We start from the raw sequence: 22,346 nt of genomic DNA, 5'->3' as shown, positions 1-22,346 counted from the left end.
AAGATAAACAAAAAACCCAGAGGGTTTTAAAAGTGGAGGAAAGGAAAGTGTTAAGTTCTCTCTGTGTGACAGCTGAATCAAAGCAGGAATATCTTTCGGAGGCTACAGTGGTTGTCCAGGAGAGAGGGGATGGTGGCTGGAACTGAGGTGATGGCAGTGCTGGTGGACAGCAGTAGATATTTTTGAGGGGTGAGCCTGGCATCTGATCCATTTGAGGATGGATCAGATGCCATGGGGCAGAAGGTCATTTGTGGCTTACAGATCTGGGTAGCTAGTGCAACAGGATCAGAAGGAATGGGAGGCTTGGAGCAGAGCAGTGATTCAGTTGGGATGTGCTGAGGGTGAACACATCCAAGGAAAGAGCTCACATGGGCCACTGTCTCAGAGGAGAGGTCTGTAGACTGGAGGGTTTTGACTAAGGGGCTTCAAGGGTATCCCCAGTGCCTAACACAATATCCTAGCATATTGGATGCCCAGCAAATATTCATTAAACCTGAGTCTTTGCAGAAGACTGGGCTCTCCAGAGGCCCAGACTTAAGACTCTTCAGTATCATGTAGAGGCTAATCATTTGGCACACCTTCAATACAATATTCTTTAAATATCTGTCTCTTAGTCACGTGCTTGGAGGAGAGGCTCAAAGCTGCCTGAGATGTTGGGAGAGAGAGGAAGAAAGACAGGAGGATGCTGAAAAAGAGAGCGGAGATCTCTTATCCTTGCTAAGGTCTGAACAATTCAGCTCTGGCCCAGTTTGTAAGCTCCACTCTGTAGGAAAAATAAGAGTAAAGGCTCTAAGGTGAAATTGCTTGGACTGAAATCCTGGTTCTACTATGTGCTGGGTGCAAACACAGGCACATTATGTAACTGCTGGGCCTCCACTTTCCCACCTGGAACATGGGGCTTGTAATAGTGGCAACCTCATAAGCTCAGTCTGAGGATTAAGGGGAAGTGCACAATTAAAGCATTTAGCAGAGCGCCTGGCCGTCTGTAAGCATCTTCAGTCACAGGCTGCTTTTTTCATTCACGACCCCTTCCTCCAGCCACACAAAATGCTGTCCCTGAAAGGAATTCCAGAAAAGAAAACTTCCTCCATGGCACTGTAGTGCCTGCGATGTCTGAGAAGTGCAAGAAAGTTTATTCCCCAGGGATCCTTCCCGTTAGCCCTCTCCATCTGCCTCTGGCTTCCCATCACCCCTCGGCCCCGTTCGCCTTGTTTTATGGCTTTCCAAGTTGGAGTCCATTTTCTTTCACTTGATGATTCTGTTTAGGGCACAGGATTCATTTCTTGTCCATCTTTGCATTGTTTCACTGCCCTCAGTGCTGTGCCTTATTCACAGTAAGGGTGCAGTAAACATTTATGACAACTGATTTAATTGTATTTCCCTTTATTGGGCCTTGAGAGAAAGAGAGACAGAGATCACTAGAATTAACTTCTGTCCCACACCTTGGGAGCCAAATTCTTTGGCAATTATTGTTTTTGTCTTTTTAAAAATAATCTTGGAGTTGCTTATTATTGAGGTCATTTCTACACATTGTAGAAAAATTGGAAATGTGAAAAAAAGAAGAATATAACAAAAATAATAACTAACCATAATCTGACTAGAGATAATCACGGGTAACATTTTGGGACTCTATATATCTATTATACACATCTATATACGTTCTGTGTATCTGTATCTACATAAATGGAGATCAACTGTATCTATATAAATTGGGATAAAATTATATATATATAAACTGTATCTACATAAAATGTATCCATATAAATTGGGATCTACATAAATTGGGATCAATTTATTGCAATTCAGTGTAAATTGAATACACTGTTTTGGGCCGGGTGCAGCAGCTCATGCCTGCAATCCTAACACTTTGGTAGGCCAAGGCAGGCAGATCACTTGAGGTCAGGAGTTCGAGACCAGCCTGGCCAAAATGGTGAAACCCCATCTATACTAAAAATACAAAAATTAGCCAGCCATGGTGGCATATGCCTGTAATCCCAGCTACTCGGGAGGCTGGGGCAGGAGAATCACTTGAACCCGGGAGGCAGAGGTTGCAGTGAGCCTAGATCGCACCACTGCACTCCAGCCTGGGTGACAGAGTAAGACTCTGTCTTAAAAATAATAATAATAATAATAAAACAATAATAATGAATACACTGTTGTGAAATCACTTTTCAATCAACATTATTTAAGGAGAATTTTTTCCTTAATTTAAATATTATTCAAAATAGATTTCAATGTTCATTTCTCCCATGAATAAATATTCTTGTGTATAAATCTTTGCCTACGTATCTGACTGTTTCCCTAGAACAGACTTGCTGGAAATGGAATTTCTTTGTCAAAGGGTGTGGACTCATTTTAAGTCCTTGTTACCCATTGTCAAATGCTTTTGAGAATAAGCATCCCACTGTAAGCCACCAACAGCCTGAAGAGGAAGGCACGTCCGTCCTCATCCTCTCGGCATTCAGCCTCTTTTCATGCTGGACAGTTTGGCATAAATGGCAGTGACTTGCCTTGTTAATTTGTTTGATTACTAGTCAAGTTGGCCTCTGTGATTTGTCTGCTCTTACCTTCCACCCTTTTGTTCTACTGATGGGTGAAGGTCCTTCTTTTTGATCTTTGAGACCCTTTTATTTCAGGAAAAAATTTACCCTTTATCTGCATTAGTTACAACTTTGTTTTCTTTGAAGTTTGCCTTTGGAGTGTCTTTACTTTTTGAGAGTCACAGTTTAAGTTTTGTACAACCCACTTCATCACATTTCCTATGATGATATTAATTGTGTGTATAATTAGAAAGTCTTTGTATAGCCTGAGATTAATGAACAACTTATCTGTATTTGGTTGTTTTTTAATGGTTATACTTTTGCGACTAATTCTATTTCTATGTGAATTTTAGTATGAAATGTTAGAATTATAAAAACAAATTTGAATGTAGAAAAATACGAAGAGGAAAATAAAATTTACCTGACATCGTGCTCCCATATAACAATTTCAACATTTTTGAAACATTGTTCTAATCCTCTTAGTTTTTTCCCATCTGTTCATTTTTCCAAATACATTTTAGAATCATTTGGTCACATTTCAAAAGAAAAATAAATCCAAAGACTATTGACTGAGAAAATATTAAGTTTATAAACTATTTGGAGAATTGTCATTGTCACAAACTTTAGATTCCTTCTACAGAAATGTTTATACATTTGTTCACATCTTGTTTTGTATCTCAAAAAGATTTTTCCAGTTTTCATCGTGTCGATCCTACTCATTCCTTGTCGTATTTATTCTTAGGTGTCTTGGGTTTGCTATTGCAATTAAGAAAGTGGTTTTCTTTCTCTTTTCATCTTCTAACTGGTTAGTGCTGTTATAAGCAATGCTATTGCTTTTTCTCTGTTTGATAGTTCATCCACCTACTTTATTAAACTTCATGAACTCTAAGAGAGGTACAGGTAACTCTTTTTTATTATTATTATTGTTATACTTTAAGTTCAGGGATACATGTGCAGAATGTGCAGGTTTGTTACGTAGATATAGACATGCCATGGTGGTTTGCTGCACCCATCAATCTGTCATCTACATTAGGTATTTCTTCTAATGCTATCCCTTCCCTAGCCCCCTACCCACCGACAGGCCCCGACATGTCATGTTCCCTCCCTGTATCCATGTTACTCTTTTGATATTACCAGGGACACCTGGATTTCTACTGATTTTAATGAAAATACCTTCCGTATTCACCATTAAATATGATGGTAGTTGCTGGTTTTAGCTTGGTATTATTTATCATGCTGATTAAGTGGACTTGCATTCCTAGCTTTCAAAGAGGTTTTCTTTCCTTTTTAATTAGGAGTGGGTGTTGCATGTTATCTAATACATTGTCAGTGCATGGCTATTTATAAGTTCTGTGTGATTATACCATTTATCCATATAAATGTCCCCTTTGTTCTATTTAATAATGCTTTTCCCCCTTCTGAATTCCACTTTGAATTTGAATTCTACTTTGTCTGAAATAGATCCTGCCACCCCTGCTTTTAAAAAGAAAAAAAACTTTTTGCTTGTATTATTTAACTTTTTTGCCTATCCCTCCATTTTTAATCTTTTCATACCATTGATTTTCAGTGTCTTGTGCAGTAAGACATTTAACAATTATCAGCCCCATGCTTACTTTATGCTAGACACTGGATTAAACAAAAATGGAAAAAGAGGGTAGAACATGCTGGAAGGGGTACATTCAAACCCAGCCTGAACTGGCCACTGCTGTGAGCAGGTTTAGGGACAACAGTAGATCCTAGAAGGGCCTGACCCAGCTGGGGGACCCAGCCAGGCTATCCAGAGGTGACAAGAGGATTGTCACTCAGACTTGCCCAAGAAGAGTCAATCAGCTGAGTCTTAGAGACAATGGGAGTTTGGGTGCATCTGGACCCAGATGGTTTCAGGGCCCCCTGGAATTTGGGGACCCCACACTTGGTCACCACCACGAATTGAGGAGCCTTGCTTCTCTCCACACTGTCTTTTCCCTGCCTCCTTATGGCTTCGGCTTCACTCATGCACTCATTCTGTCAGTGAATGATTCTTCAGCACCTGCCCTGCATAGGATGCCATTGTAGGTGCTGGGAAATCAACGGAAAGAAGATGGAAAATGAGACTTCCCTTATGAAGCTTCTGTTCTACAGAGGTGGGCAGACAGGGCCAGAAAAAGCACAAGGCCATTTCCAGTGGTGGAAGCACCAGCACTGCTGCCCATTCTGATGGCTTCTCTTTACACTTAGGAGAAAATTCAAGGCCCCATAGTCCCTAGGCCCTATATAACCACACACGCACACACCACAAACCACACACATACCACACCACATCACACACACACCACACACTACACAAACCCCACACACACCACACGCTACACACGTCACACACACACCACACTCTATACACACACATCACACACACCACACACCACACACACCACATGCTACACACACCATGCACATATCACAAACCACACACATACCACACACACCACACGCCACACACATCACACACACACCACACACCACACACATCACACACACACCACACACTACACAAACCCGACACACACCACACTCTATACACACACATCACACACACCACACACCACACACATCACACACACACCACACACCACACACACACACCACATGCTACACACACCATGCACATATCACAAACCACATACATCACACACACTACACACACCACACACACATCACACACCACACACATCATGCATACACAGCACACACATCACACATACACATACCACATACACACCACACACCACACACACACCACACAACACAGGTACACAGCACACACATCACACGTACACATACCACATACACACCACACACCATACGTACACAGCATCCATATTACACATATACACACAACACAACACACACATGCCACATACCACACATGCGCAGCACAGGCACACTACACATAGCACATACACACTACACAAGACACACACACCACAGCACACATACACATACCACACACACACTACACACACCACATACAAATCACATACCACATACACACCACATATATAACACACAGACACCATACACACATGCACCACACACCACACATACACTACACACACCACACACCACACATCCATGCACCACAGATATGCTACACACACCACACACACACACCACACATGCCACACATACACAGCATACACAGCACACATACACACAGCACACATATACCACACACACCACGCACACCACACACCACACACATACACCGCACACACTGCACACACCACATACATACACCACACACACCACACACACCACAAACACCACACACATATACCACATACACCACACACATACACCACACACACACTACATACCACACACACCACACATACACCACGCACACCACACACATACACCACACACATACACTACACACACCGTACACGCATCACACACAACATATGCACCACACATACAATATACCCACCACACACACCACACATATAACACACACACCACGTAACACACTACGCAAACCATATACACACCATACACTACACATACACACACAAACATTACACACACACACACCATACACCACACACCACACACACACACCATATACATGCTACAAGCCACAACTATATCACACACACCACATACATACCACACAGGGATCACACACCACACACACCACAAATATACTATACACACATACCACATACACCACACACACCATACATGTGCACACATATCACACATATGCACTCACATCACACATATACCTCCCACATATCACACACGTACACACACCATACCCACGTGTGAGCACGCACAGCACACACACATGCACACTGCTACCTCTGCTAGCCCCACTGCTTGCTTGCTGCAGCCTTCTGACCTGGACATTACTTAATCAGGTCCTGGCCCTCTTCCTCCTCAGCCCCTTTGCCCTGGCTGTTCCCTCTGCCTGGACATTCTTCCCTGGACGTCTGCATAGCTTTGTCCCCCACCTCTCTCAGGCCTGTTGGAATGTCACTTCATCCACGCAGCCTTCCTGGACCACCTCTCTAGGAAGATGTGCCCCTCCCTCCCACCTGATCCCTCAGTCCTTTGCCTTGCTTTGTTCTGCCTCAGGGCTCTTAGGACTGCGTGCCCCATGCTGTCCACTCATCTGTGCCTTTGCCTGTTGTCTTCTCAATCAGACTTTCTCTGAAATCCTCAGCATGGAAACCAGGCACAGCGCAAAGTAGACACTCAATGAGTATTTGTTGAAAGAACGGAAGATGAAAGCAACACCTGGTGTGGGTGGTGATGGTTCTACAGAATGACTTGGACAGGGAGGGTCCCAGAGAGAAGAAGAAGAGAGAAATTGCTGAGCTGCTCAGGTCCCGTCCATTCATGTCGGACTCACCACTCTGTAGCTCGTTCCACCTCCTTGGGGAGGAAGGTGGGGTGGGGAAAGAAGAGTGGGAAGAAGCCCTCTCTCCCAAGATGTATGTTGTTTCATCTTGTTTCAGACTCATGCTTGTATGATTTTTGTCTTTATCCTTGTAATTTGAGTTTTGCCAGAATGTGTCTGGAAATGGTGCCCCTTTCATTAATTTTGCCTGAAACATGATATAATATTTCTATCTGCTCCCTAAGTCTTCTCCAATTCCATAAAGATGTCTTATTTCTTATATTCTTACATCTGATTTCGTTATAGATTTTCTTGTTCTGCATTCTGGGAGAGCCTCTCAAATTCATAGTCAGGTCATTGATCAGGAATCAGTCATTGATCTGCAATGATGATTCTGTTCTTTTTGGCCTCAAGGCTGAATTTTAATTATGCAACTGCAACATTAGTTTCCTTTCAATGCTTCTTTGTCTCCGCAGTCCCATCTCCAGGTCAGGACTGTGTCTCAAGACAATTCTCTTTCAACCTCAACCCCTTCTCTCCTAGGACGTTCTATTCTTTTTCCTCCTCGGGCCATGTCTTCTGGCTTTGTCTTCTAAACTTTTCTTCTGGTTCCTAGAGTAAATCATTTTCAGAAGCATGTATTTCCTCTGAATATTATGGATGTTTCATTCATTAATTCAACAATGCAATTTATTGACTGCCCACCCAGGGCTGAGCACTGAATTAGTCACAGGAGCATCCCAGGGCCAGCAAGTTCCTGTACCCACAGATGACAGAATCGAATGGGGAAGCTAAGCAATTATAGAGGCAATTTTAATTAAGTGTGACAAGTGCCATAAATACAATATGTGCAGGGTTACAGCACAGTGTATAGTATGAGCACACAACTGTGGCTGGGCAGAGAGGGAAAAGGTAGGTAGAGGTTGCTACCTGCTCTTATTCTGAGCTGTTGCTTTTTCTTAAATACTCATGTTATTGAATTTGGGTCCCTCCACCCCCAACTTTGGTCCCTGTCAATGAGCCATAAATGATACAGGCTTCTTGTGTGATGACAGTTGGGATGTCAGTTCCCCATGTATTTCCTCTCACTGTCTATTTGGGTGCCATGCCAATCCCCTTTCAAGTCAATAGGCAGGTGACAGGTTGAAGTGCACAGCATCTGGTCCAGTCTCTAGCATGGCAAGGCAGGTCCTCTCGTGCCTAGCTGCCAACATTAGGTATAATAGTCTATCCCCACTGCCTTACTTCTGACTTCCTGAACCAATCCGTATTGTCCATACAAAACCAAAATCTCCAGCAGGCATTGTTTTTTGGACCCTTCAGGAGTAAATATGTCCAGAGAGGACAATTTCTTCCAGAATGTGACCCCTTTCAGTACAAATTGGAATGCATTTGGTACAGTGTTTATGGGAAACTACGGAAGGCATGTTGCATTTCCAATGCTCACTGGTCACTGGGAGAGACAGCCTGGGTGATGTAGGGAGGTGGAGAATTCTGGGAACTTCCCCCACAGCTGACTGGCTAGAATGTGCAGCCCGGAGAGCACCAATGAATCTGACTCTAAGGAAGGAAAAACAAAAATTCATTTATCAAAGGAAAGAAGAAGAAATGAAACTCAGGCTAGTGGAGAAGGAGAATACAGCAAGGTTTCAAGGAGTTCAGATAAGTATTTAAACTTGGAAGGAATTACGAGTCTCCCAGAACGGTATGCATCATTAATTCCCAGGCAGTCAGGTTAACAATGAGCTGCTAGAGAGATGGCCTCTTGAATTATTCTTTTAATGGAGTTCCCAGGTTAAAGTAGATTTCATTTAAGGTCAATCAATAGACAATTTTACCCAGGCCTGGTGATTAAAAGAAAACCATAAAGAAGTCCTGTGACAGTAATCATTTTGGCTCAATCAGACCTTCCCTTAAGCCTGCAAAGCCCTAGATGAAGGCCATAGCATGGGTTAGGGCAGGGGCTCCTGGTTCTGTTTTCCATCAAGTCCCTCATCCTGAGTGAGTTTTAACTACCCTCGCCCCTTTAGCCAGATGGCTCACTCCACACCCCCAGGCAAAGAGAAGAAATTCATGCTTCTTTCCTTTCTGGTAGATGAGGCACATTGGAATAATTCAAATTAACAGTGTAGATCTAGCTTATTTCTTGAATTCCCAGTGATCGGTCACAGTGAATTAGCATGAGTCAGAATTTTAGTTTGACAGAAGTGATTATATTAGGCTCCCTGTGAGTCTCTGGGTCTCTCCAACTCTCCTTCTTTATTAGAAATAGCCTCAGGAAATCAGGAGGAAATGAGATGCCCATGAACGTGTATCTCAGTGATCCACCATTGACTTGGTTAGGAAATTAGGGGTAGAGGAGGGTTCCTAGAAAATGAAATTGCCTTCAGGTCTTGCCAATTGATGGGAGGGCTTGCAAACTGCATCAAGGATTTATAACATTGGAAGGAAAGGGGGCTTTCCTTTCTCCATCATTTATCTTCAGGGAGTCAGTGGAACCAACGTTCCTTCTTTGAAAGGTGGGTCCTTAAGAGTGAAATATTGAATCTTTCTTTCTTTTTTCTTTCTTTTCTTAATAGTCCAGGACTTTTTCGAAAAGTGTGTTTTACCTGATCCAGCATTTTGAGTTTATTAGACGGGATTTTTCCAAGGCTTGCTATTTATTTTCACAGTCTCACTTTTCACCAGTTCAAGAGAATGAAGAAGAAAGATCCTTGTTGCCATGTGGTTATTTTGAATAAATTAGGCTTTACAGGGGCTGCTGGTTTCCAGTTCACACACACAATCGAACTCTGCTGTAGTTTCCATATTTATAAAAAACCCCTGCTGTGAAGCTAACAAGGAAAAAGCCTCTGAATCTCTTCTTTCTGCTTATCGAGAATCAAAATAGAAACAAGGAATGTTTGAAATAATACAGAAATGGCACTGAGGAATGTGAACATTCTAGGGGGGAAGGGAATAAATTAGGTGTTGTTGGGGGGGTGCTTGTGCATGTGAATATGAAGATTGATATTCATAGACTCATTAACCACGACGTTAGGGGGCTAGAGATTTGATTTAATCCTTGATATTTTTATTTTCATAAAGGTCAGAGAAAAAAGGTGTTTCCTTTGGAAACAAGAATAGCTTCTTGAAAGACTTTAGTTATTATTGCTCTTGAAAAGGTTCGTGATCACTTTTGAATACATTATTATAATGATAGATGAGGAACAGTGACAAAGAAAATAGACGCCTAATTTTTGATTCCCTGGAAATTTTCAGCTCCAAAGAAGCTTGGCAGTGACTCTAAGAATACTACTGGGCTCTCTCAGTCACACTGAAGCATCTTTTCTGAGTTGAGACATAGGTGAAAATGTGTGCGTGCCTACATGCAAAGCGTGATATTCACATGCACTTTCTTAAACATGTAGCATCAGCATTTGAAAGGCTTATCAAAAAAAAAAGAAAAAAAGCTGGAATTCAAATCCAGAAACTAGGAAGCAGCTGCAGAAATACCTAGGCGTGACTCTGTAGAGATACTGGCTCCCTTTCCATGCATTGATCTCAAAACTTGACAACGGAGAAATACATCTTTATCATTCTTTTTGCCTAAAGTATTATATATACTTGAATGCAACATTGTGTTTTATTTTCCAACTCTGCCAAGATTCAATCTACTGGTATTGAATATCCACCAAAAGAATGCTAGACTATTACAAAGCATGCACAAAAGAGGTACAGAAAACCCATAAGCCTTATTCTGTCTCCAACTCTGACAGCAATAAAACACCGACTTCACCCTTTTCACTCTGAGATTCTGACTAATAAGTAGAGACAGAGGAGAAAGTGAAATTGAATCTCAATTATAAGAGATATAAGAGAATGACTGTTTTTATTGCAGTTGTAGAGTTTGGTCTTTTCTATGCTTTACTTAATTCTGTTACTAAAAAAAAAGAAATCTTTTTTGTTTAAATTCAGCCGCAAGAGCCTAAAGAAGTTTGAATAGTGGCACACTGTAATAAATCATTTTAAAAGGGAAAACATTTCACAAAAGTAAATCAGAGTCATTTCCCTACCTTAGAACTTGAGTTTCCATTACTTCCAGGAGGTTTTCAACTTCAGGATAGATAGAGTCACCAGAAGAATAATTTATTTCAGTTTAAAGTTGGCCATATGAATGAGTATGGAATTTGAAACAGAGTAAAATAATAGGATATTTAATACTGCTTGTCAAAGACTGCTTACCCCATTCAGTCTGTGAAGATATATTACTTGGAGAACCAGATTGTCAAGAGAATTGAGGATCTGGAAGACTTAGAGGGTTAGGGCTTGGCTTCCAATACAGCCACCCAATCAACATATTGACTATTGCTTGGCCCTTTGGGAACTATTGGGCGGCTGATCCAATTTGAGATGGAAAAAAAAAAAGAAGAAGAAGAATCTACAATGTAGAAGAAAAGGCAGAGTGACAAAAACCCATCATTAGAAAGAAGTCATGTTAATTCCTTGCCCATGGTCTCGTAACATATTTTAATGACTTCCTGTACCTTCTGGTTAAAACTCAAGCTTTGCAGCCTGGCAACAATTTCTATCCGGTTTCCCTTGCCTGTACTTTTACAAGCTGCTTCTCCTTCACCTCATTCGTATTCAATATCTGGGACTCAGTTCAAGGCTCTTACTTTGGAAACGTTCCCTGACTTTCCTTGCTGATCCCCTCTCCAGTTTTCTTCTTTCACATTACCATAGCACCTTGAGTTTACACGGCACAAAATCCACGGCTCATCAATGTTTTTCTATGCCCCTACTCCATCATAAGCTCCTAGCTCAAAGGACTGGTTCCTCCATCTCCTATTGGTTGCACTGTGCCAGGTCGTGTCCACTCACCACTGTAGCCCCTTTCTCCAGCCTTCTCCTGCCTGCTCTGTGCCCCAGGCTGAAGCCATAGGCAGGGAGTGCTCTCTAGCTTCTAGTTGGGAAGATGCCAATGAAAACTGGAGCGTAGGCCAGGCACCATGGCTCATCATGCCTATAATCCCAGCACTTTGGGAGGCCACAGTAGGTGGATCACTTGGGGTCAGGGGTTCGAGACCAGCCTGGCCAACATGGTGAAACCCCATCTCTACTAAAATTACAAAAATTAGCTGGGTGTGGTTGTGGGTGCCTGTAATCCCAGCTACTTGGCGGGCTGAGGCAGGAGAATTGCTTGAGCCCTGGAGGTAGAGGTTGCAGTGAGCTGAAATCAGGCCACAGAGCAAGATTCTGTCTCAAAATAAAATAAAATAAAATAAAAGGAAAAAGAAAAAGAAATGGAGAGTGGAGGGTGGGAAGAGATAGGAGTCTGGGTACTAATTCTCCTGGGTCCCTCCCTCCATCCATGGGTTGGCCAAGGCAGCAAGCCCCTGTCTAAGTAGGCTTTTTGCTGCAGTGGCAGTTCCCCAGGTTCCAGAACCCCTTCTTCCCCTTCCTGTTCAGGCCTAGGGACCTGGAGACAGTGACAGCTTCCCACTCTTGCCTGTCCTAGGTGCTTTGTCATCCTTTATTGATTTTCTTAGCCCTGCAGCAGCACGGTAAACAGTTCCCTCGTTAAACCCTCCGCAATTAACCTTATTGACGATACCGTCACTTTTCTGCCAAGATCCTAACCAATGCATTGCCAACAGAGTCCCCAGCAAATCTAGGAATCTGTAAATATTTGGTGAATGTATTTTATAAAACTAAGATCATGCCAAAGTGGACATCGGGTGACTGCAGTTCTGATGCCAGCTCTAGCTCAGGCAAGTCGTGTGAGTTCAGGCAATTCTACAAGCCCCCACCTCTCAACTTTTCCCAAATATAAAAAGGAAGCTTAGATGCAGAGCCCCCTTCTACACTCCCCATCACTGCTAAGTGCACCTCTCTTGCACATCTCGCTTTTGGGGTGTATGCTCACTTCTCTCCCCCACCCAAGTCTTAGGTAGGGAGAAGGCTGCCTTGAGGCTGTGCCATGGGATCGATTCCTCCTAAGCTAGAAGATATTGATCCTGTGACAATTGCTGTCATGCCTTTCTTTCTGGGAGGAGCTGGCTGTGGGTGCCCGGATTGTGCAAAAGGGAGGTATTTCTGAATAACAATAGTGCATTGTCTCATTATCGATTGTTCTGCAGTCTAACTGGGTTAGATCGGGTGCACATTTTCAGACCCCTCCCAAGCAAACCAAATCCTTTAAAGAGAGAGAGGCAGGTGTAGACAGAACAGAGTTATTTTATTTCATAAGAAGATACTGAACTCCTGATCAGTTACATTTTTATTTCTTTTTGAATGCTAAAAATGACTCATGGCCACAGTCCTGGCAATGACCCTGGCTTGGCCCTAGTGGCTTGGGCCTCCGTTGTGCTCCAAGCCTTGTCCTTGCCAGCCTGTCCTGAAACCCTCACTGAGCTTAGCAGGGTGTTCATGTCTCCTGGGAATGTTCTGCACCTGGCTGAGCTCTGCCTCTGGCTAACTTCTCCAGGAGGCACAGTAGCAGAGGCCCACCACGCTGTTCAAGGCCCATGATGTTTCATTAATCAAAAATGTTTTAATTTCTTTTAAACTTAGAAAGAAGTGAATAAAATAAGTGAATGCATATAATAATGAATTAAGTTGCATTATATGTCTTTGTGTCAATGTGTTTGTAAAATATAGTTTTTAATATTTTCTATGAAGGAGAAGACCACAAAGGCAAAAGCACCCAGGGCCTCCAAGTCATGATGCTACCCTGCCCTGCGGAATGCCAGCAATGAAGTATTCCTTGGGCAAATAAAATCTGGGAACTCAAGGGCCACACCTCCCCTAGGAGAGTCATATCCTACGCTAGCACGTCAAAGGGCCAGAGCTGTGCTGCAGTGGGAAAATCTGTTTCACTTCCTTTAAGCCAACTATTCCCAAACGTACTTGCACACAGAACATTTGCAGAAACCCGACCTAAACTTTACTTCTAGTTTTATTTCCCTTTTCAGCCTAGATAGCTTCTTAAAACTTAAGTAGTACAACCTTATATTTATTTTTTAAATGTCCCTTGGGAAATTTATAGTTATAAATGCCGATTTTTTAAAAGAAGCAAGATCTCAAATTAATAACCTAGATTTCCACTTTAAGGAATTAGAAAACCAAGAGCAAACTAAACTCCAAGCAAGCAGAAGGAAGGAAATAATAAAAACTTGAACCGAAATACATGAAAGATAGAATAGAAAGACAACAGAGAAAATCAAAGAAACCAAAGGTTGGTTCTTTCAAAAGATCAGCAAAATTGATAAACTTTTACCCTCATAAAGAAAAATGAAGACTCAAATGACTTAAACCAGGAATGAAAGAGTAGACACTACTACCCACCTTATAAAATAAGACAGATTATGAATGAAACAGACTATGAGGAAATATGCACATTGTATGTCAACAAATGATATAGCCTCGATGAAATGGGAACATTCCTGGAAGACACAAACTACAGAAACAGAGTCAAGAAGAAATTGAAAATCTAAACAGACTTATAACAAGTAGAGAGATAAAATTCTAATTTTAAAAAATTCCCACAAAGAAAAGCTCCCAGGCCCAAATGGATTCACTGGTAAATTCTACTAAAAGTTTAAAGAAGAATAAATACCAATTCTTCACAGACTTTTTCATAACCTAAAAAGAGCATCTGAAAAAAAAAAAAGCCCACAGTTAACATAATACTTAATGGTGAAAGAATGAATGTTTTCCCTCCAAGATCAGAAATAAGACAAATATATTCATTCTCACTACTCCCATTTAACATTGTACTGGAGGTTCTAGCCAGTGCAATTAAGCAAGAGAAAAAAAAAAAAGTATCCAGGTTAGAAAAGTAGATCTATTTGCAGATGCCGTGACCTAGTATATAGGAAATCCTAAGGAATGACTCACACACTTACTCAAAACCACCAGAATTAACAAATAAGTTATATAAAGTTATAAGATACAAGATCAATCTTGTATCTTACATCAAGATATAAGATGTAAGATACAAAATCAATTATATTTCTATACATTAGCAATGGACTATCCAGAAATAAAATTTTAAAAACAATTCCTTTTAGATGAGAATCAAAAAGAACAAAATACTTTGGTATAAAGTCAACAACAGAAGTGCAAGAATTCTACACTAAGAACTACAAAACATGTTGATAGAAATTAAGGAAGACTGAAATAGATGAAAATAGTCTCCCATGATCATGAATTGAAAGAGTTAATATTGATAAATGTCAATACTCCCTGAAGTGACCTACAGATTCGACACAATCCCTAACAAAATCCCAGCTGTAATCAGTCTAAGCAATGGAAGATTATTCAGCCACAAAAAGGAAGGACTGATCCATGCTACAACATGGGTGCACCTTGAAAACATTCTGCGAAGTGAAAGAATCCAGTCATATTGTATGATTTCACTTATATGAAATATGAATGCAGAATAGCCAAATCAATAGAAACAGCAGATCAGTTGTTCCTGTGACCAAAGGAGGGGAGAATGAAGAGAGACTAGTAATAACTACAGATTTTGAGGGTTGGGTAATGAAGTTTTGAAATTAGTTAGTGGTGATGGTTGTACTACTCTTTGAACATACTAAAAGCCACTGAAGTGTAGACTTTAAAAAGGGTTAATTTTATGATATGTGAATTATATCTTAATAAAACTGGTTTTTTTTTTTTAATGTCCCCTGAGAGTCACTGCCAGGAATGGCCCTCGTGGGTCTGTTCCTGTATTTAATGAAATCTGTGCTTGTCCTCACCAACCCCTTCAGGACTTTCCTCTGCTAACTCTGCATCTTTCCACACTGAAGAGTCTTGATATCTTCATTCATTTACTCACTGATGCATTCATTCACCACATATCAACTGAATTGTGCTTTGTGCTAGACCCAGAGGCACAATAGTTTTGAAGAAGACAGACCTGATCCTTGCCCTCAGATGAACTTACAGTCCAGCATACATGCACTTAGAATTAAATTCTGATTTCTGGGTTTTTTTAGGTCATCTCTTGCAGGTAAGGGCAGGAATAGGGGGTAGAGAAACCACGAGCTCTCTTCTTTAGAGCCCTCTGTTCAGGTCTCCAGTAAACCCTAATCCTAGGGGCCTACCAAAATGTTGCTTTCTAGCAAATGGTCAGTTTAAAAGGTTTACCTTTTATGCTTCCTCTACTTTAAGTTGAGGACTAAACTAAATTAAACCTCCAATGTCTGCTGGGCTCCTGGTATGTCCTGAGCACTGTGTGATGACCACAGCATCCCTGCAAGGTGGGTCAGAGCAACAGAAAGAGTAAAATACAGACATTGACAGACACTTACTATGTGCCTGGTACCATGCAGGGCTTTTACAAGCATCATCTCGTTCCATCCTCCCACTAATTTTATGATCTCTATTTTATGAACACCCTTCAGAGAGAGTTGCCCAATGGCACAGTTAATGAGTTGACAGCCAGAGCTTTCACTTCAGCTTCACCTGGCTCTGAAACCCATGATCATTCTTCTCTCCTGTGCTTCTTCTTGGATCTGCCTTCAGAATACCTAAATGCCTTTCAGACTCAAATGAATGAACCTCTAATGCAGGCTCAGGGGTCCTGGGGCAGGTAGGTGGAATATGAGTGGTTCACATTTCTGGCTCCTGCACCCACCAGCTAAGTGCTTTTGCTTCCATTTCCTCCTCTAGGAAATGGGTCAATAGCAATGCCAATCTCAGAGAGGTATTATTAAGAAACAATGAACTGATATGTGTAGAGTGCTTAGAGCATATCCTGGCTGTGCTAGATGATCAATAAATATTCATTGTGATTCCACATCAAAACACACAGACTTAACAGCAGTTACAATGAATCCTCCACCTGATGGACTTACCAGATGCTGGCCACCATGCTGGACATTCACCATCTCCCATGTCCAACCCTCCTAACCCCTATGCAAGCAGAGAACAGTTATTATTCCCATTTTACAGATGAGAAATCCAAGGCTAAATTCGCAAAGGCTAAGATGCAAGCCAGATTTGATGAACCTATGCTAATACCCTCCTCCTCTTAGGGCAAGGGGCTCACTGCATTCCTCAGGACTTGGAATCACTTCCTTCTCCAGAAAACTTCCCACCCTGTGGTCTGATCACATCATGGTATCTAAACAACCCTGGACATAGCAGTGAGCTGTAACCTGGGCCAGCACAAGGGTGAGGCAAGAGAGGCACGTAGGACACAACATGTAAGGAAGCCCTCACTCTCAAGGTTGCACAGGGCCAAGGCTGACCTCCGAGTTTTCACACTCCCTTAAATGTTGTGCCCTAGTCGCTTTGATTGATTCACACTAATCCAGACCCTGAATGTATCTCCAATCAAGAAGTCCCCAGAGCTTGTCATAATGAGGACAAAGTATCACGGTTTGTGTTTGTAGTTGACAATTACCTTGTCTCTGAACAACAAGATGGAAACAGACTCGGGGGTAGTGTGGAAGGAAGACTCTGTGGAGTCTGGTATAATTTGGAGGCTGGCACTGGCCACATTTACCATCAATTTAAAGCTGGGAGAGAGAGAAGTTTGAAGAAAGCCAATGGCCTTGAGTTAAAATGCAACAGGATGTTAGAAAAGATAGGAAAATTCATGGAAACAAGTGAAAACCAGCCTAATGAGGATTAATGAAATGCCAAGCATTTTCTCTTGTGAAGAAAGAAGCCACTGAGTAAGCACTTCCAACAAGCGAGTTCTCTTTGGCAAACTGAATTGCAGAAAGGAAGCCAGGAGAAGATGCAACACGGAGTGGAAGAAGCTGACACGATGGGATCTGCTACTCAAGAGGGAGACGAGAGCTATCTGGGAGGAAGAATTATTTGTAGGAAGAGAAGCTAATCAGGGGCAATGGACTTCATCAGGGAACATGCATCAGCAGTGCCCATCTTCCAGTCAAAGCTTTTAATTAACATAATCCTCTGTAATTGTCTGAATTCCAGAGTTCTTTGCAAACGTTAATGAAGAATTTCCTGCCCCACCCTCTGAGGTAAAGCGCTGTAGGATAAATTTATTCTCCCTAACGGCCAAACTCATGTTCAGGTGGAGGCCAACAGATTAAAGGTTTTAAGTGCTTGTATTAACTAGAATTATTCTGGTTGCAAGTGATAGAACATGACTTGAACTGGCATAAACAGAATGGAGACCTGATTAGGTTACAGGGTGTCCCTGGAAACCCAAGGGTAGTGAAGAGCTGAGCCTTAAGAAGCAAATACCACCAAAAACTGTAGCTCGGGAGGGAACTAGGGATGCCTCCTCCTTCCTCGTCCCTTTTCTGCTTCTGTGTAAAAGGGTTTTTCTGCTTCTCTGCCTACCTCTTAGGAAATGGCCACCTCGAATAACTGTCCACTTGAAGCCTCTCCTGTTTCCAAGAACAGCCATGCTGATAGGCATCTCTTGGTCCCATTCTAAACTCCCAGAGAAAAGGTTCATGGGCCAGCCTAGGCCAGTGGCCATCCATGAACCAATCAACTGTGGTCAGGAGGGTGGGTCTGAACATGGTTCCTCCCCTTCTAAGCAAGTGGATGGAACAAGGAAAGGGCAGGTTCTGGAAGACAGGTCCTAGGCAGACAAGCCAATAGATGTCTACTATGCTTCTTCCTTCTGTGACATGTGATATCATCCACAATTGTGTGGCAATAATTGACTAAAGCTACGAAAACCTGAGATCGAATGCTCGAAAGTTCACTAGGGTTGAAGACATCATGCTAAGTGAAGTAAAACAGACACAAAAGGACAGATACTGCATGATTCCACTTATCTGAGATCCCTAGAGTAATCAAATTCATAGAGACAGAAAGTGGGAAAGTGGTGACCAGAAGGTGTTTGAACCAAAGTGCTTCATGCCACTAAACTGCGCACTTAAAAGTGGCCAAGATAGAAATCTTATGTATATTTTACAACAATAAAAAAATACAAAAAAAGTGACCTGGATGGTGAGGAGGACAGGTCAGAAAGATGATACCACTTGGGCCCATAATGATATCTTTTTGTGCATCTGTGCCTAGCAGTGGGTTATTCTCCTTGCTTAAGAGGACATGTTTTTTCTTCTTGGAAAACTCTTAGTCAGTCTTCAAGGCCCAACTGATATTTCTTAAACCAGGCTTCACTCTCCCACGGAGACTTTAATCACATCCTTCCTATATTTCTACAGCAGTATATATGTCATATGACACTATTGCTATGCATCACATGCCATGATCGTCGTTTATACATTTGTCTCTCCCACTGGTCTGTGAATTCCAGAGCACAACCATGAGAACAGTATCATATAGTGATTCAGACAGCAGACTGCAGAGCCCCAAATTGCAGTTCTGCTGCGCACTCACCTATAACCTTGAGCAAATTGCTTTCTGTGCCTCAGTCTCTTCAACTGCCAAAGTAGGGATCATCATTATACTTACCTGGGTGACTGTTGTGAGGATTCAATGAGGAAGCCCACAGAAAGCATGGTATGGATTACTGACACATCGTAAGTGCCCAATAAATTTTAGCTCTCATTGTTATCACTCACTGTCAAACATGGCGCCAGGGACAGTGCTTTAGAATGGATGAACAAAATAAGGAAATAAATAAAACTCTGGGTATGTATATATAAATTGTCAGCTATGACAAAAACAAATGGAGCCAAGATTAAATAGGAAAAGATACGATGGCTGCCTATTAGACCTGACAGTGGTCTTAGCTTTGCAAAGGAGGCTGTCTGTATTGTTTCCAAATGCCATTCAGGAAAGATTAGGCTGAGCCCTAGTGAGAACACTGGGAAGGTTAAGCAGCCATCCCATTGTGGTGCATCTGCATAAATTAGGCACCCAGATCATCCCTTCCAAACATAGATTTTCGTTTCCCTTCTTCCACAATCTGCAGAGAACAGATTGGCACTTAAATATGTACATTGCCTTTCTATTTCCCCAGAGAAAGAGATCGATAAAGCCCCTGTTCATTTGCAGAGCATGGGTTTCATTGTAGGCCAGGTCCTCATTTTCAGTACTGAATCTCTTGCTTTCTGGACCACACTACTGCATAAGATCCCTTTCCAAACCCCTTTTATTTTTATTTTGAACGATTCTGACTTTGGGGCCCATAATGATGCTAAAGAAAATTCTCATTTCAGTAGAATGGGGGCTTTGTTCCCTATCACGATCGTCCATCTTGGTAAAATGACTTACAACAGCTGCTCAGAGAAGTAAAATCTGATAGAAACAGAGTCTGCATAGATATAAACATAAACATTAGTTTCTATGGAAACAAAAGTTGCCGAGCGATGGCTAGAAGACCTAAAGAGCCTGTATTCCAGGAATCAAGTGCTAAATATATAGTCAATGCATCCGCCAGGGATCACACCACTAATGCAGAATTCTTTTTGAGAGTGGGACAGAGTGCATATAAGATTTTGGCTAAAATAGACACCACCTAGCAGAATCAATATGAAAGAGAGCTGTCTTTTCTTCCCCAAATTGAAACCATATTTTTTTTCTTAATTGAAAGCCTTGGGGCAATGAATCGAACACTGATGGAATTCAGTCGACAATTACATCCATGGGCACCTCATTCTGATCTCCCACTGAAACTCTGAAGGTCTAATAAAAATTTGACGTTAAAAAAATACAAAAAAAATTAGCCGGATGTGGTGGCGGGTGCCTGTAGTCCCAGCTACTCTAGAGGCTGAAGCAGTTCAATGGCATGAACCCAGGAGGTGGAGCTTGTAGTGAGCCGAGATTGCACCACTGCTCTCCGGCCTGGGCGACAGAGCGAGACTCCATTTCAAAAAAAAAATAGTGACGTTGCAGTACTTGGAGTAAAATCTTCCCAAAATGCTCTCAAATGGACCCAATTCTTGTGACCCCCCCCCCAGCACCCTGCATCCACATAACCACCTGCTTTCCCATCCTCCTGCCATCATTGAGGAGTGCCTGAAGCAGTCGTTATTCCTGGGACTGAAGGACTCTGGCTTAAATGACATTGGAAGTACTACCCCAAGAGAGCCAAGATATGTTCTTGCAAAGCCATCAGGTTAGACTAGAAGAGATAGTCCTGGGCTCCACGCCGGACTTGTTGAAACTCAAGTGTCCCTGAGACAGCCAACAAGAGACAGCTCATCTGTTCCCGTTACTACTACTGTGCAACAAATTACCCCCAAGACTTCATGACTTAGAAGGATCTTCTTATTAGGCTCACAGATTCTATGGGTCAGGAATTTGAGTGAGGTGTAGTACGAAGAACAGCTTTCCTCTGCTTCAGGATTTCTGAGGCTTCAATGGGAAGATGCAGTTTCTGGGGGTGACTGGGGGATGGAATCTGGAAGTGCCACATGTCTGGGAGTGAGGATATGAGAAGGTGGTAGCACTCTTTGACATCTGACCTGCCTGAAGGCAAGCCCAACCCCAGCTGAATGATTCCTTCATGCCCAGAGAGCTGGAATGACTTCAGGTCACTCCCTTCCACATTTCCACCAAATATTGAGAATAATTAATAAATAAATAATAAGAAGCATAACAGGGCTCACTACATACCAACCACAGTTCTAAGCACTTACCATGGACTATCTCACTGACTGCTCACCACAAAGATATGAGTTACTGTTATTCTCACTTTACAGATGCAGGAATCAAGGTTCAAAGAGGCAAAACCACTTGTCCAAGTTAGTTCTTAGAGCTGAGATTTGAACCCAAGTCTGTGTCCCTCAACATCTGTGCTTTATTTTTCCCATCCACTGCCACCACAGTGCACTCAGGGGCAGCTCTACCAAGTATGGACAAGCCAGACAATGCACCTGCGTGAGAGGTAAAATCAACATGCTTAGGTGATAGATTGGATGATGGTGACAGAAGATGATAAATCAAGGTGCCTTCTATGTTATTACCTTAAATGACCCTGGTAGGTGGAGGTTTAAAAAAAAAAGAAAGAAACATTGGAAAAGGTTCAAATTATGCACCAGAAAAGACAGAGTCCTGGAGTTTGTTTTGGACATGTTGAACTTCAGGTGCCAATGAGAGCCAGCCCATCTGTTTCAGTTGCTATTGCTGTGTAACAAATGACCCCCAAATTTGGCAGCTGAACAGACCTTTCTATTAAGCTCATGAGTGCTATGGGTCAGGAAATCACACAAGGCATAGTGGAAACAGCTCATCTCTGCTTCGTGATGTCTGGGGCATCAGCTGGGAAGATGCAACATCTGGGAGTGAATCACAGCTGGGTGATCTGATGACTGGGGATTGGAGACTTCTGGAAGTGCCACATGTGTGATGGCTAACACTGGCTGTTGACTGGGACCTCAGGTAGGGCTGTCAACTGAAGACCTATGTGTTCTCCAGGTAGCTTGGGCTTCCTCACAACATGGTGGCCTCAGGGTAGTCAGAGTTACATGACAGTCAAGGTTCCCAAAACAAAATTGAGTAAAGTCTTTTGTGATCCAGCCTCTGGGAAA

This window comes from Colobus angolensis, unplaced genomic scaffold, assembly GCF_000951035.1.
Source record: "Colobus angolensis palliatus isolate OR3802 unplaced genomic scaffold, Cang.pa_1.0 Scaffold185, whole genome shotgun sequence".
Taxonomy (NCBI): domain Eukaryota; kingdom Metazoa; phylum Chordata; class Mammalia; order Primates; family Cercopithecidae; genus Colobus; species Colobus angolensis.
Note: the sequence above shows the minus strand (reverse complement) of the source record.